General features: G+C 33.2%; 1 protein-coding gene across 2 annotated transcripts in view; it reads left to right on the top strand.

Annotated features, from left to right (window-relative positions):
* The window catches only part of LOC114330600 (ubiquitin domain-containing protein 1), a 115,612-nt gene that overhangs the window by 86,890 nt on the left and 15,221 nt on the right, over positions 1 to 13,501 (top strand). Inside the window, exon 4 of one of the 2 annotated variants that reach the window (XM_050656303.1) lies at positions 494 to 12,595. The exons of the other annotated variant lie outside the window; for it this stretch is intronic. The gene's annotated coding sequence lies outside the window, so the exon portion shown is untranslated. Of the gene's footprint in view, positions 1 to 493; positions 12,596 to 13,501 lie in introns of those variants that run through there. 2 annotated transcript variants of the gene reach the window in all.

The raw sequence follows: 13,501 nt of genomic DNA, 5'->3' as shown, positions 1-13,501 counted from the left end.
TTATTCCGCGGCGATTTTGTCTGCAGGCTATTTTGTCGGAGCTATTTTGTGTGCGGGATATTATGTCGGGGCTATTTTGTCGGAGCTTTTTTGACGGGGCTATTTTGACGGGGTACCGTTTTGATCAGATTGAAGAGTTTAGGATAATGAAGTAGGTCAGGGGAGGAATTTTCCGGATTTTATGTGTAAAATCATTGTTGTAAACTTTATCATCTTTCATTATTAATGGTACAGTTGTCATACTTCTTTCAGTTAAAGATTTTGAAATATTCTTAGCAAATCTCATATTCGGATTCAGCTTTACAGCAAACATGTAAACATAAAATAATCACACTACTTTCCCAACAAAATCCTTTTTGGTCCAAATTGACTGTATTATGACTTAAAATTCGAAACTTAATACATGTGGGTCAGCGTTTGATTATAAACATTGTTTTATCATCAACATTTACTATAATCTGTATTGTTTATAAATATTGTTTGATTTTTCTAGGTAATCTGTATGAAGATAGCCATGCAGACGCCAACAATGGGAATTATTAGAAATAGGCCAGACAAAAATTTAGCTAGGAAGTTAAAAGTCATATCAATAATTTTTTACTTTAGGAAATGTGATTTTTACCGAAATAGCTGAAAAAATAGCTGAAAGTTAAGATTAATTCTAGGTGACTAAAACTCAAAACGTTTTTTATATAACGTTACACGAAGATGATGACTACTTTAGGATGAAAGAAGTGAAAAATAAATTGGAAAACAAATATTTAAAATGATTTTTTTATTTTTTATATAATTTGGGGAGTGTTTGTACAAAATACACGTATAAAAAATGTCAAGGATGTTCAATGTCAGAAACGGCTTACCATGCATTATTAGGGAGGAGGGTTATGGTTTGAAATTGAAATAAATATTTCAATCACATTTTTGTGAATTTTTTTAAACTATGGTAGAACTATATGATAGAAGTAATCATATTAAGCACAATTCAAAGAATATGAAAAAAAAACATTCATGGCAAAATATTGAAAAATAGGCCAACGGTGGCACATTTTTACACACACGAGATCATGAGAAACAAAAAATTCAAAAAGATTTTATTAGTAAAATGAAAGACAGTTAATATTTCATTCCGTTTCAGAGGCCATCCTCTTACGTATATTTTATTAGTTTATACACAGAATGCTGTCGAGTTTTTATTTTTAATGATTTTTAAGTTTCGGTGTCACTCGGAAGTCAAAAAACGATTTTTTTTTGTAAAAAAGGGTGAAAATCAACATATATTTATTACATATTGTTAAACAAAAAATAAGCATAAATAAAAATATATTTTGACAACGTTACCTCATGAATGTCATAAAGAAAATCTATGCAAAATTTCAGGTTGATCGGTCGAGTAGGTTTTGAGTTACAATGTCCATTGTCTTTGAAAAACCACATTTACAGTTTTGACAACTCTTTTTTCAGTACTCACATAAAATCAAGTGATACACACCGGAATATGTTTTAGAATTGCGGAGCAATCTACAAAAGAGAAAGGGAGCAACTGTTGAACGTTTCTCACTACATTTAACCGCGCTGGCGCGAAGTCGCTGAAAAGCGAGTCAAAGGTAGGCATATTCAACATGCTGTATCTCCACTAATTTTGCTCCGATCAATCTGAAATTTTCAGAGAGTGGTCTTTAAGTTAAGTACTTTAATTTACAATTAAAAAAAAAGAAAATTTCAAACCATATCCCCACCCCTTAAAACTTGGATGCAAATATCAGCAGACTGTTTTTTATAGCCGTATAACATACATACAAATGTATGACTTATTTTGTAAATCCCTAGACATTTTTAACTCACGTTGTTTTTGTTTAAGTCACCGAGTGTGTGGCATCATCGCATCATGGAATAAAGGCAAATAAATACATTAACTGATAGACCAGGGTGGATCTGTTTTGAGGTGCATGTGAGATGTGACATCCTTATTTTTGCAGAAAAAGTTTTATGATAACTTCAGTAATAATAATTGACTTATCCTTCCTCTCAAATAGCTAGGAAAGTATTAAGAATTACTAGAAGCATGGTTTTTTTCTACTTTCCTTGCTTATAACTTTAAAAGTTTAAAACGACGTTTATTAGAATGTGATGGTGGATTACACACTCAGTTATTACGTTATTAAATGTTAATCTTCATAAATCCTCAAAAAATACAGTTGAAAATCATATTGATCATTCCACAAATTGATTAAAACAAGTATGTTTGGAAATTCCTGTATGAAAATGAATGTACTGTATAAAGTGTGGGACATATGTGCAATGCTGCACATATGCAGCTGAGTTGTCATAAGTTCACAACAACATGAATAATAAAGCTATTCTTCAAGTTAAAGTTAATCCGTTAACTTCATTTACTGTGACTTTAAAGGAGATCCAAAAAAATAATTAAAAAATAAGCCAGGATAAGATGGTGGAACCAGATAGAGAAAGACATAAAAATAATGAAAATAAAAGACTGGAAGACACCGTACAGAAACAGAAAAGATTGGAAATACATAACCAACTCTGCAAAGACATATATAGATCTATAAGAAATAAACCAAACAGGAAAAATCCACCTGGAAGAAAGGATTACTATATGCACCGGCATTGATTGGAATTGAACGGATGTGATGATGATGATGAATATGATAATTTTACTAATGTTTAAACTTTCTTCAGAGCACAGGACACAGCCCTTCCATCTTCTTCTCGGTTTTTCTCTACCACTCTTTCCAACTTCTGTTACGGTAAAAAAATATCTGACCAGTAATTGTTTCGGTAATAATCAAAACTCCACCCAAACTCTAAAGCCGTGGTTTAAATGTTTAAACGTAGAACTGAACTCGAAAACGAAAATGTTTGGAGAATTTATATCGACGCAAAACGGGAAGTGTCTACTGCTGCCATAAAAGGAAGTGTCTATTGTAAAAATTATTTCAGCAGAATTCGAAATATTCTTAAGAAATTGAAATTTTTAACGAAAAATCAGGCATGTTACATTAATGGCAGCTAGTCTGAAAAGCTCAACGTAGATGGCGTTGGTGTAGTTCACCGTCAACTCTGAGGTTTGCAGTCTGATTCCAGTAAAGATTTCTAATTATTTTCAGATCTTTGTTGTTAATTCCTGCTTCTTTTAGTATTTTTGCATCATTTTGGCGTGCCGTACTCGATCAAAAGCTTTCTCGTAATCAACCAGACATGAGTATACGTCGCAATTGATGTCTCTGCATCTCTGGAATAAGACTTGTATTGAAAACAAAGCCTCTCTCGTACCAACATTTATTAACCCGAACTAGTTGGGCGAAATTTGACTTTCACACAGCTTGGAAATTATTTCATGGATTATCTTTAGGAACAATTTTAGGAGATTATTCATCAGGCTTTTATTTTTTCATATTTCTTACCCCAATCTGTAGCGCTGGAGTTTAAAGGTCTTAGTTCAATAGTAAATTTACAAAGGATTAAATTTTTCCAGCGTCATTCATCAGCGTCTCTCCAGTACCGTTTACTCTAGAATTTTAAAGTTCTTTGGTCATATCCATCGAAGTGATCACAAAATGGAGCGGTTGGTGGTCCAAGGAAGGCCTCAGACTCAACGCCAACGCGGAAGATCTCCACAGCGATGGGCGGACATTACTAAAAAGCTTCTCAACAAACAGTATACTGAGGCAATACATGTAACTGATGACCGCGACCAGTGGAGAAATATTATCAATCAAACTGTCCGAGCTGCTGAAGCCCAATTATGAACAACAACACATCTACTAAGATGTTAATGACTATGATGATGATGATGAAATTTTTCCCCTCTCTGTCATTGAATAACTTTTTTCCAGTATTTCTTGCATTTCTTCTCAATTCGTTTTTCAACTCACAAACAGTTCAAGATCCGTATTTTCTGCCCTAATTTCTTAAATCGCAATAATTAAAACAACTACCATACAAGCTTAAAGAACTGTCAAAACGCTGACCCCCCCCCCACTACACTAGCGCCGCCAAGCGGGAGCAACGGCGTACGTAGCTGCCATTGTATTGTATAACTTCTATCAGCTCGAACTATGTGGGACGAATGAGAGAGCTGTTGGAAGTTGTGTGAAAGAGAGGTAGAGGAACACAGAGGAGAAGATGGAAGGATTGTGTGACAGGAGACTTGAGAGAGAAAGGTTTAAATAAAGATGACACGATGGACAGAAATGAGTAGCTTAGAAGAGTAAGGAACAGCGATCACTGAAAAGGGAAAAACGCTAATTTTTACACTACTTTTTGGGTTTCTTGTTAAGTTGCAGAATATTGGTTAGCGGGTTAGCATTCTAAGCTGACGTATTGTTGTGAAATAGCGGATTAGAATACTAAAGTCTATCGTAACTCGAGCATTAGAGCATAATATAAATAACTCTGACATACAAATTTAATAACATAAATTCTTAAGATGCATACATTTCAACTTTTTTCTTATTTTTTTTTTCTGTACCAACAGTATATTCTTAGCGAGGCTTTGTTACATTATTTAAATCGATCAAACACTTGTTTATAGAACGTCTTGTTGGGTTTAAATCGTTTTAGTCTATTTAGTTTAAAGTTTTAAGAATAATTCATGGTTATCTTTGTTTTTATCACTACGAGGGGCATCTAATTGCATTTCTAAACTGAGAAAAATATTTCTTATTGTACAAAAACAACGATATAAGTAAAATTAAGAAAAAAGTTGAAACAAAACGTATCTTACGATATTTTACATAATATAATAATTATTATAAGTTTCTTTGGAAGTATTTCTAATTCCACACACTTCCTGTGACATAGCTTTAGTAGTCTACTCTGAACGTAAAATTTCGCCTAGTGTGATAATCTTTCAGCGCCAATTTTGTATTATAAGTAAGTCAACGAGATTTTAAAAAGTTGTTATAATTTTTTCAGGGTAGAACTTATTTCCGGTCAACAATATTTTTGCAAACATGTATCTATAAAATCACTTTAAAATGTTTTTGGGTGTAGAAGATAGTAGGAACAAGTACGATATATTAAAAGCATGGTAATATATAACCGGGAGCCTTACGTTCAGCAGTGGACAAGTATAGGCTGAAGTATAACCATACATCTTCCACTTCCTCATCCGAACTGTATCCAATCTACTCTATTATTCTATTAATATAACATTATCCTTCTCTTCTAGTTTTTTTCTTTGATTTATCTCTCTCGCTATCGGAATATTCAGTAGGTTTAAATCAAACTTTCAATTCAACTAGTTATATTAATTAAATTCGCTTATTGAACCCTCACATACTATTAAAGTGTGCTCGACAACACATTCATACCCTTCATGAAAATATGTACATACATCAATCCCTTCCTTACTAATTCCCAAATTGGTCGAATTGGTCTACGAACTGCTGTCCCATCCACTGTATTCTCCGGATTTGACCCTGTTCCCCATATTTTGATCTATACAAAAGTTTGTATTGTAATATTGAGCTTCATTATCATAATCAATATTGTAAATTGATTGGGTTGTGTCTTTGATTGTTTGTACTCGCCAGAACGAATTTCTTGGTTTCATAAGTAGCATTTTCTGCAGCAAGTTAACTATTTAACCTAGAACCTAAAAATAATAAAGCGATTCTATAGAATAACACGTAAATAATTGTTATTTAGGAATTATAACATATACTCAAACAGAAAACAATATCAAAACTAATTATACAGTTATAAAAATTTCAAAAAAGCTATACCATAATCAAACAATAATAACTTGGATTTTTAAGTATTAATTTTTTAAATTATTAACAAAAATATAAATATATAAACGCTATAAATGTTACCGATCTTTTAGACATACTTAAAACTCCTAGTTCTGCTACTAGTTTAGTTATTTTCGCCAAAATAATTTTTGAAATAATCGCCTTGGGTCTTTTTACCCACAGATTCAGGATTTTGAACAAGGTTGTGATAGGAGATATTCATGTTTGTTCAAAAAGAAACCATATTTTTTTATAGTATATAGTGCAGTTATTTTAGCCAGTGTTCTGTAACGGAAAAATCTTAATACCTTTTAGAAATACGTGTAAAGGGTGAGTCTATCTGTAAGATTTTGGATCGAAAGGGTTATTGTGAGAGTCTAAAAGTAATTTTAAGTAACAGAAGTGAAGAATTGTTAATTTAAATATGTAATGGACACAATATTAAGACGTTTTTCATCTTTACACTGGTGATGGAACTGAAAGGGGGCCACTAAATTTGTAGTTTGTTTTTCACATGTATTCCGATTTGAAAGATCGGTGGTTCTTCTATATATCATATATCTGTTTAAAAATAATTTATGTCAAGCTAAGATTCCTAGCCTTAAGTATTATTTTGTCCAGACGTCAAACCTGTAAACCTTGCGTCAAGCGGAGTAGAATTTTTATAAAGTTTTATCAATTTATTTGTTTTCATATGGATCAATATTTACCACTACTATTTACAAAGGACCAGTCTATTTTATTCAACAATTTATACATAATCTTCTATTTACTTTTGAATCCGGCTCGAAGGACCAGAAGATTATGTATAAATTGTTGAATAAAATAGATTGGTCCTTTGTACATAGTAGTGGTCACTGTCACACCTGGCGGTACATCAAGGGATGCCGCTTTTTCCTACATCCAACCTTTGCTTGTATCTATACTGAGCAGGTTGTCGATTTTAAAGAGGTCTTCTGGTCTTGTAAACCGCTCCATATTACAATCTGGAAGATTTTTTGCCTATACTCTTGCATCTATCTCTTGGTCTAAAAAATCTAGACTTCAAAGAAGCCTATTAACCGTTTCTAAGCTACAATTCTGGACCTTGGAGGTAAATTACACGACGTCATTTCGAGCAACTGTGTACTAGAGCACTTTAAATGTTTAATAAATCTGATACATCCCATAATTGTTTAAAAAACAACAAGACCATATTTTAATGATAATTTATAACCAAATTTGTATAATCCAACTAATAAAATAAGTGGATTAAAGGAACTTAGTCAAAACAACACCGTGTCGACATAGTGTTTGCCTCTGAGGTCCAGAATTGTATATTTGTCTAAAAACACATGCGCACAATATGTTCCGCCTACACCTTCAGGAGTCATTATGTTGCTCTGTCCACTTTGTTATTTTACAGACAAGATATCTGAAAGCAGTATCCAATGAGAACATCTACAATCACTCTGAATGCAGTTGTGTAAAGCCCCAAGAATATTTTTGCACAACAGTAGAAGGTTATAATAACTTCTTTGCTTGCCTTTATCCTGAAAGCGTTTTCCAGTAGAGTAAATTAATCCTTTTTCAGTTTCTAGCATCTTGTAGATGGCTCTTGCAGCTGCTGTCAAACCTTGCTTTTTGTCGAAGCTTTACTTTAAAAGGTATTTGAACCTTATTCCTACTTAGAGCCGATACTATCTTAAATCTTTTTTCTATTCCGTCTTCATTTCCTCCCTTGTCATTTATTTTCCTAGATATTTAAAACCTAACCTAAAACTTCTTGTCTGTTTTAATGTTTCCCATTTCTTGCTCTCTTTTGTAATCAAAAACTTCTTCATACTCGCTTTTTCACTTATTCATACAACCCATAGTTTTTTTGTTAGGAAAAGATATACAGTCCCCGAAAATAGTGCGTTCCTTTAAGGTACGGATATAATACACAATGTAGAACAAAAAAGTCCTATAACATTTTTTTCTAAAGTTAACCGTTTCCAAAAAAAATTACATTGTTCGCCATATAAGCGAACTTTTATTTTCATAACATTTAAAAATTTGGCATCACTGTACAAGAACTGTAAGGGTCGATTTCTCATACCTGCGTTAATCTAGTTCATTTGACTACGGTTCAACCGTGAACGTCGGTTTGTTTCGAAATGTAATTCTCATTGTCGGTTCAAGTTCTACATCTTTCGAGAATTGCCAATAGATGGAGAACGATAAAACCATCACCATTTTGTATGACTTTTTTTATGCTGTTTCTGAATAAAGTTAAATTTAAGTATTAATAATAAAACAGTAATTTTAATAATTATTAATAAATCTAATAAACATAAAAATAATGTTATCGTTATGCTTAATATACGTCTCATGATAAGTTGCAATAATACCACGCATGCGTAATCCGTGAAATCATCTGAACTGGGTTCTGATTGTTTTGAACGGCCGAATTTCACCGTTCAAGAAAGGTTCAAGCTGAACGTAGTTAAACTGCCATCGATTGAACGTGAATTGAGAAAGACGATTTTGACTTTAAACTGACGTTCACTAGAAGTTCAGGTTAAACTGGGGTTGAACTCAATATAAGAAATCGGCCCTTAGGGTCGATTTCTCATACCTGCGGTAATCTATGGTTCAGTTGAACCAGGATCAACGGTGACCTTCGGTTTTGTTTGAAATGCATTTCTTATTGCAGGTTCATGTCAGTGCTCGTTCTACCGCTTTCGAGAAATGCCAATAGATGGCAAAAGGTAAAAAACTGTCGCCATTTTCAACTACCTTTTTTATGCTGTTTTTGAATAAAGTTAAATTTAAGTATTTATAGTCAAATAGTCATTTTAATAATTATAAATAAATATTATAAAAACAAAAATAATGTTATCGTTTATCGTTAGGCTTAATATAATAAAATAGGATATATTTATATTATGACAGCGTTTCGTGTTAATACAACGCATGCGTAGTCCATGAAATCATCTGAACTGACTTCTGAAATCTTTGAACGACCGAATTCCACCGTTCAAGCATTGTTTAAGTTTAAACTGCCATCGGTTGAACTTGCGAGTTGAGAAAGACGATTTTGACTTTAAACTGACGTTTACTAGAAGTTCAGGTTAAACTGGAGTTAAACTCGATATGAGAAATCGGCCCTTAGGGTCGATTTCTCATACCTGCGTTAATCTATGGTTCAGTTGAACCAGGTTCACCCGTGATCTGTGGTTTTGTTTGAAATGCATTTCTCATTCCGCGTTCATGTCAGCGCTCGTTCTACAGCTTTCGAGAAATGCCAATAGATGGCAAAAGGTAAAAAACTGTCACCATTTTGAACTACCTTTTTTATGCTGTTTTTGAATAAAGTTAAATTTAAGTATTTATAGTCAAATAGTCATTTTAATAATTATAAATAAATATTAGAAAAACAAAAATAATGTTATCGTGTATCGTTAGGCTTAATATAATAAAATAGAATATATTTATATTATTACAGAGTTTCGTGTTAATACAACGCATGCGTAGTCCATGGAATCATCTGAACTGAGTTCTGAAATCTTTGAACGGCCGAATTCCACCGTTCAAGCATCGTTCAAGTTTAAACTGCCATCGGTTGAACGTGAATTGAGAAAGACGATTTTGACTTTAAACTGACGTTCACTAGAAGTTCAGGTTAAACTGGGGTTGAACTCAATATAAGAAATCGGCCCTTAGTGATCTAGGTTATTGACACCATAAAAATGTATGACAGGTAGTTACACCTGCAAAATAATTATGCCACCCCATTTTTGAAAATAACAAAACAAGAATTTTTTTGTTTGTTTATGATGAAGTCAGGGTTTAATGTAAATACTAAAGGCTAATGCTGCAACTATTTTTGAATTGTGATTGTCTACGTTTAGATTTCTGTATACATAGTTGTCAGATTTCAATTTGCACACCAAAATGTATTTTGGTTTTTTGGCCAAACGGTTGAATTTAGAAAAAAGACTTTTTTGCTCTACATGTTACCTGCTACCTATACCTTTAAGAAACGCACTATTTTCGGGGACACCCTGTATTTGGCAGCAATATCCAATCTTTAAACCTTTTACACATACAATACCTTCTTCTTCTTCAGTGCCTTATCCGGTCTGGATGTTGGCGATCATCAAGGCTATCATTGTTTTGTTGACTGCTCTGCGAAACAGCTCCGCGGAGGTTATCCCAAACCATTGTCGGAGGTTTTTCAACCACGAGATACGACGGCGTCCCGGTCCTCTCCTGCCAAATACTTTGCCCTGCATGACGAGTTGAAGAACTCGATATTTTTCTTCGTCTTTGTTTATAAGGAGGTGTGTGTTTCTCCTCTTGTATTGACCAGTGGCTTCTCGAATCTTTCGGTGAATATTTATATGATCTTGTTTCACTTGGAGCTCCTCGATTAATTTACATTTTTCTTGCATCCATGTCTCCTTGGCTCTTCGTATTTCTTTTTTAATTGTTTGGATGATTTCTTGGTATTTCTTCGCGTCCCTGTTCTTCATTAATCTCCTTTGATCCATCATCTGCAGAATGTTATCAGTCATCCATTCTTAATTTTTTACTCTTGTTTTCTTTCCCAGATGTTCTTTTCCCGCATTCAGCACGACGTCTTTGATATAACTCCATTTTTGTTCTACACTCTACTCTTGTTGTATCTCTTACGTTCTGACGAACTACGGGGTCTTTTAGAGTGTCATAATCCAGGTACCTATATCTTACTATTGAAGGTTATCTCCAACTACTGTCTTCTATGGTGTATTCGTTAATTTTTCATAAAATACCTGCTATTTGGAAGTGGTTTATAATATCTTTATTAACTGAACGTGCCCTTGCTTTTAACTTTATATTCTTTAATGCATAATTTACATAAACTATGCCTATTAACTAATTTTGTAGATATCCTGTATATATAATAATGTGCAATGCGTTACAAAAAAAGGAATTAAAGATATAATTTAAATTTGACAACATTGCATAGCTACAGTAACGACTGCAGCGATGCCGACGTGAGAAGTTGCTATGTTGCCACTGAATCACAGTGATCCTTTTCGATTCAACATTTTATTACTCAGTAGTTATAGAATTCTAGTGCACAGGGTTTCGTAATTGCATGTATGATTCCATGTCAGAGTAAGATTGCACCAGTTTGAAGATGTAAAAAATCACGACTGATTCAGTTTTATCGTTATTCACTATTTCCATAATCAATACGCAAGAAATACGTTTACTTCTGAAAGTTTTCTATCTTTGTAGTGTTGTTCCACTCATCAAAAGATATTTTTATCGTGTAATTCAAAGGTGTTTAAAAAAATCAAAGATGCATATTTTATATATACGGCTTAGTATGAAAACGTCATATCTCATTTTACAGGAGAGACAAAAAACATCATTTCTGCATACTCACAAGATACTATCTGTACGTATTTTTAATTCTGAGTATGTTAAGATCGTTACACTTAAATTTTTCACATATATTTAGTTTGGACGTTTAGAGTACCATTCAGTTTTTTGTCTCTCTTGTAAAATTGTCTGTAAAATGAGATACGAGGTTTTCATATTAAGCCGTCTAAATGCAAATTATGGTGAAATTTGGTTGCGCAGTTTTTAAAAGGTCTCATTTTAGAGGCATACTGTAGTATAAGCATAATTTGAAGGAGGGGCTTATCATTGGTAACGTTGCTATCAATTGTATAAATCTTAAAAATCATCTTATAATCCCAAACTTCTTCAAATGAGTTACCCTACGTTTTTGAGACTACAAAATTTTGGGTTTTGCGAGCTGCTGAAGTCTTACAATACTACAGAGATAGAAAATTACATCAAATCGGTGTTATCTTCAGTGCGACTGTAGAGTTTGTAAATTTTTAAAAATTTCGTGCAATTTTTGCGATATCCAAATAAATTAATAATTTATTTAAATCGTTAGACAAGTATATTTAAACAAAAATGTAATTATTAACAGTCTAAAGTGGTAATTTGTTGTGAAAATTATAAAAATAGACCAGCATTTCAATTCCTTGATACTTAACCTAAGATATTCCCAACTGTGGCGCTCTAGCGACGTCATCTAATGTATTCCGTCAGCTTTGGTTATGTAAGCTTGCTCTTGATCTTCCTCTAATTATTTTGCTGCATATAGCCATTTCTTTGCTCCTTCTTTCGACCTCTCTCCTGATGAAGTTCCTGTCAATTTGATATCAAGTCAGTTCACCGGTTTTCTAGTGTTTATTTTCATGTCTCTCGGCCATACAGTCTTTCGAATGTCCATATACACTATTGGCCGACCAACTCACTAACACGCAGATTCTGACTAGGGGTGTGGGGATGTGGCAACCCTGGGTCTAAGTTCCGCTTATACCAAAAGCGGAACAATCTTTGACACGTTGGAGAGAGAGAAAGTATTGATGAAGAATAGTATAAATAATATGAATTGTCAGTGTGTCTTTATCAGTAACATCTTCTTAAAGTAATTTTTAGCTATTGAAAGTTAATTTATTCGTGTTGTTCATCACATCCACGTCATACAAATATAAAAAGTATATTTTTATAGTTTTTACTTCTAAATTACCACAGTTCAGTCCATCGATCGTTACAAATAGAGATTAAAGTCGCCTAAACATTATGATTACATAAAAATTAAGACTACCTTGAATTTAGTATGCATTTATCACGTTATTTTGACTGAATTGATATTTTTAATTTAATACCTATTAGGTTATATATCTGTATATAGATGGTTTATATTTACGATAATTTTATGCTTTTTGTATTATATAATTTAATATGCAATAATTTTAAAACAAATATAATTCTTTCTGCCGATTGGTATCGATATGGAACATGTGTTTTATTTTTTAACATTCCTTACATAGATCTTTAACACGTTTGTAACCGCCTGTAGTAATGACCTTGGTGCTGATGAGAGTTGTTGAAATTCAAGGTTATCTTTATTATTGGTTTAATCCAATAAATTTCATGTTCCACTACATGCCTTACAGATCTCAATACTGGCTTCATTCTACCGTGATCACTCCATATGGTCTCATTTCATTGTTGGGTATACGATTTATGAAACTATCCTAACCTAACATCAGCCGTTCTGTTACTAGCTTGTTTACACTTCTTCCGTGATATTTAGGAATGTATTACAATTTCTACTTCTTAAATTTGATAGTTTGACAATCTGATGAGAGACTAATAAGTTTCGAAACCGTTACGAGGTGCTTGCTGCACTCTCTGATTGGACTAAAATATGGTGCGGCTGTATTTTCGTTTTGCAACGAAATTGAAAATGGTTATTCATTTTTGATTTACATGTTTACTCTGATTGGAGTATGAAGGGAACCATTCTCGTTGGAACTTTACCGCGCTGAGCAGATGGAACGTAGCTGTATTTTCGTTTTGCAACGAAATTGAAAATGGTTATTCATTTTTGATTTACATGTTTACTCTGATTGGAGTATAAAGGGAACCATTCTCGTTGGAACTTTACCGCGCTGAGCAGATGGAACGTAAATTATAAATTGTAAAATTCCCTCATCTTCCTTAGTCTCAGCATCCGTTATGGCTTGCAAATTGTAGAAGTCTCCGAAGTGTAACCAGAGAAGGCTTCCATTGTTTTCAGTCTGGTGGGATGTAAAATAACATTATGTTGTTTTATATGCCATTGGATTGAAAACTTGGTCTTTTGATAGTGTTCTGCAGCTTTCTTTTTCTTGGTTTACCACGTACTACCAAACGTTGGC

The sequence above is a fragment of the Diabrotica virgifera genome, chromosome 7 (genome assembly GCF_917563875.1).
Source record: "Diabrotica virgifera virgifera chromosome 7, PGI_DIABVI_V3a".
Taxonomy (NCBI): domain Eukaryota; kingdom Metazoa; phylum Arthropoda; class Insecta; order Coleoptera; family Chrysomelidae; genus Diabrotica; species Diabrotica virgifera.
This window is presented reverse-complemented; position numbering and strand designations above follow the sequence as displayed.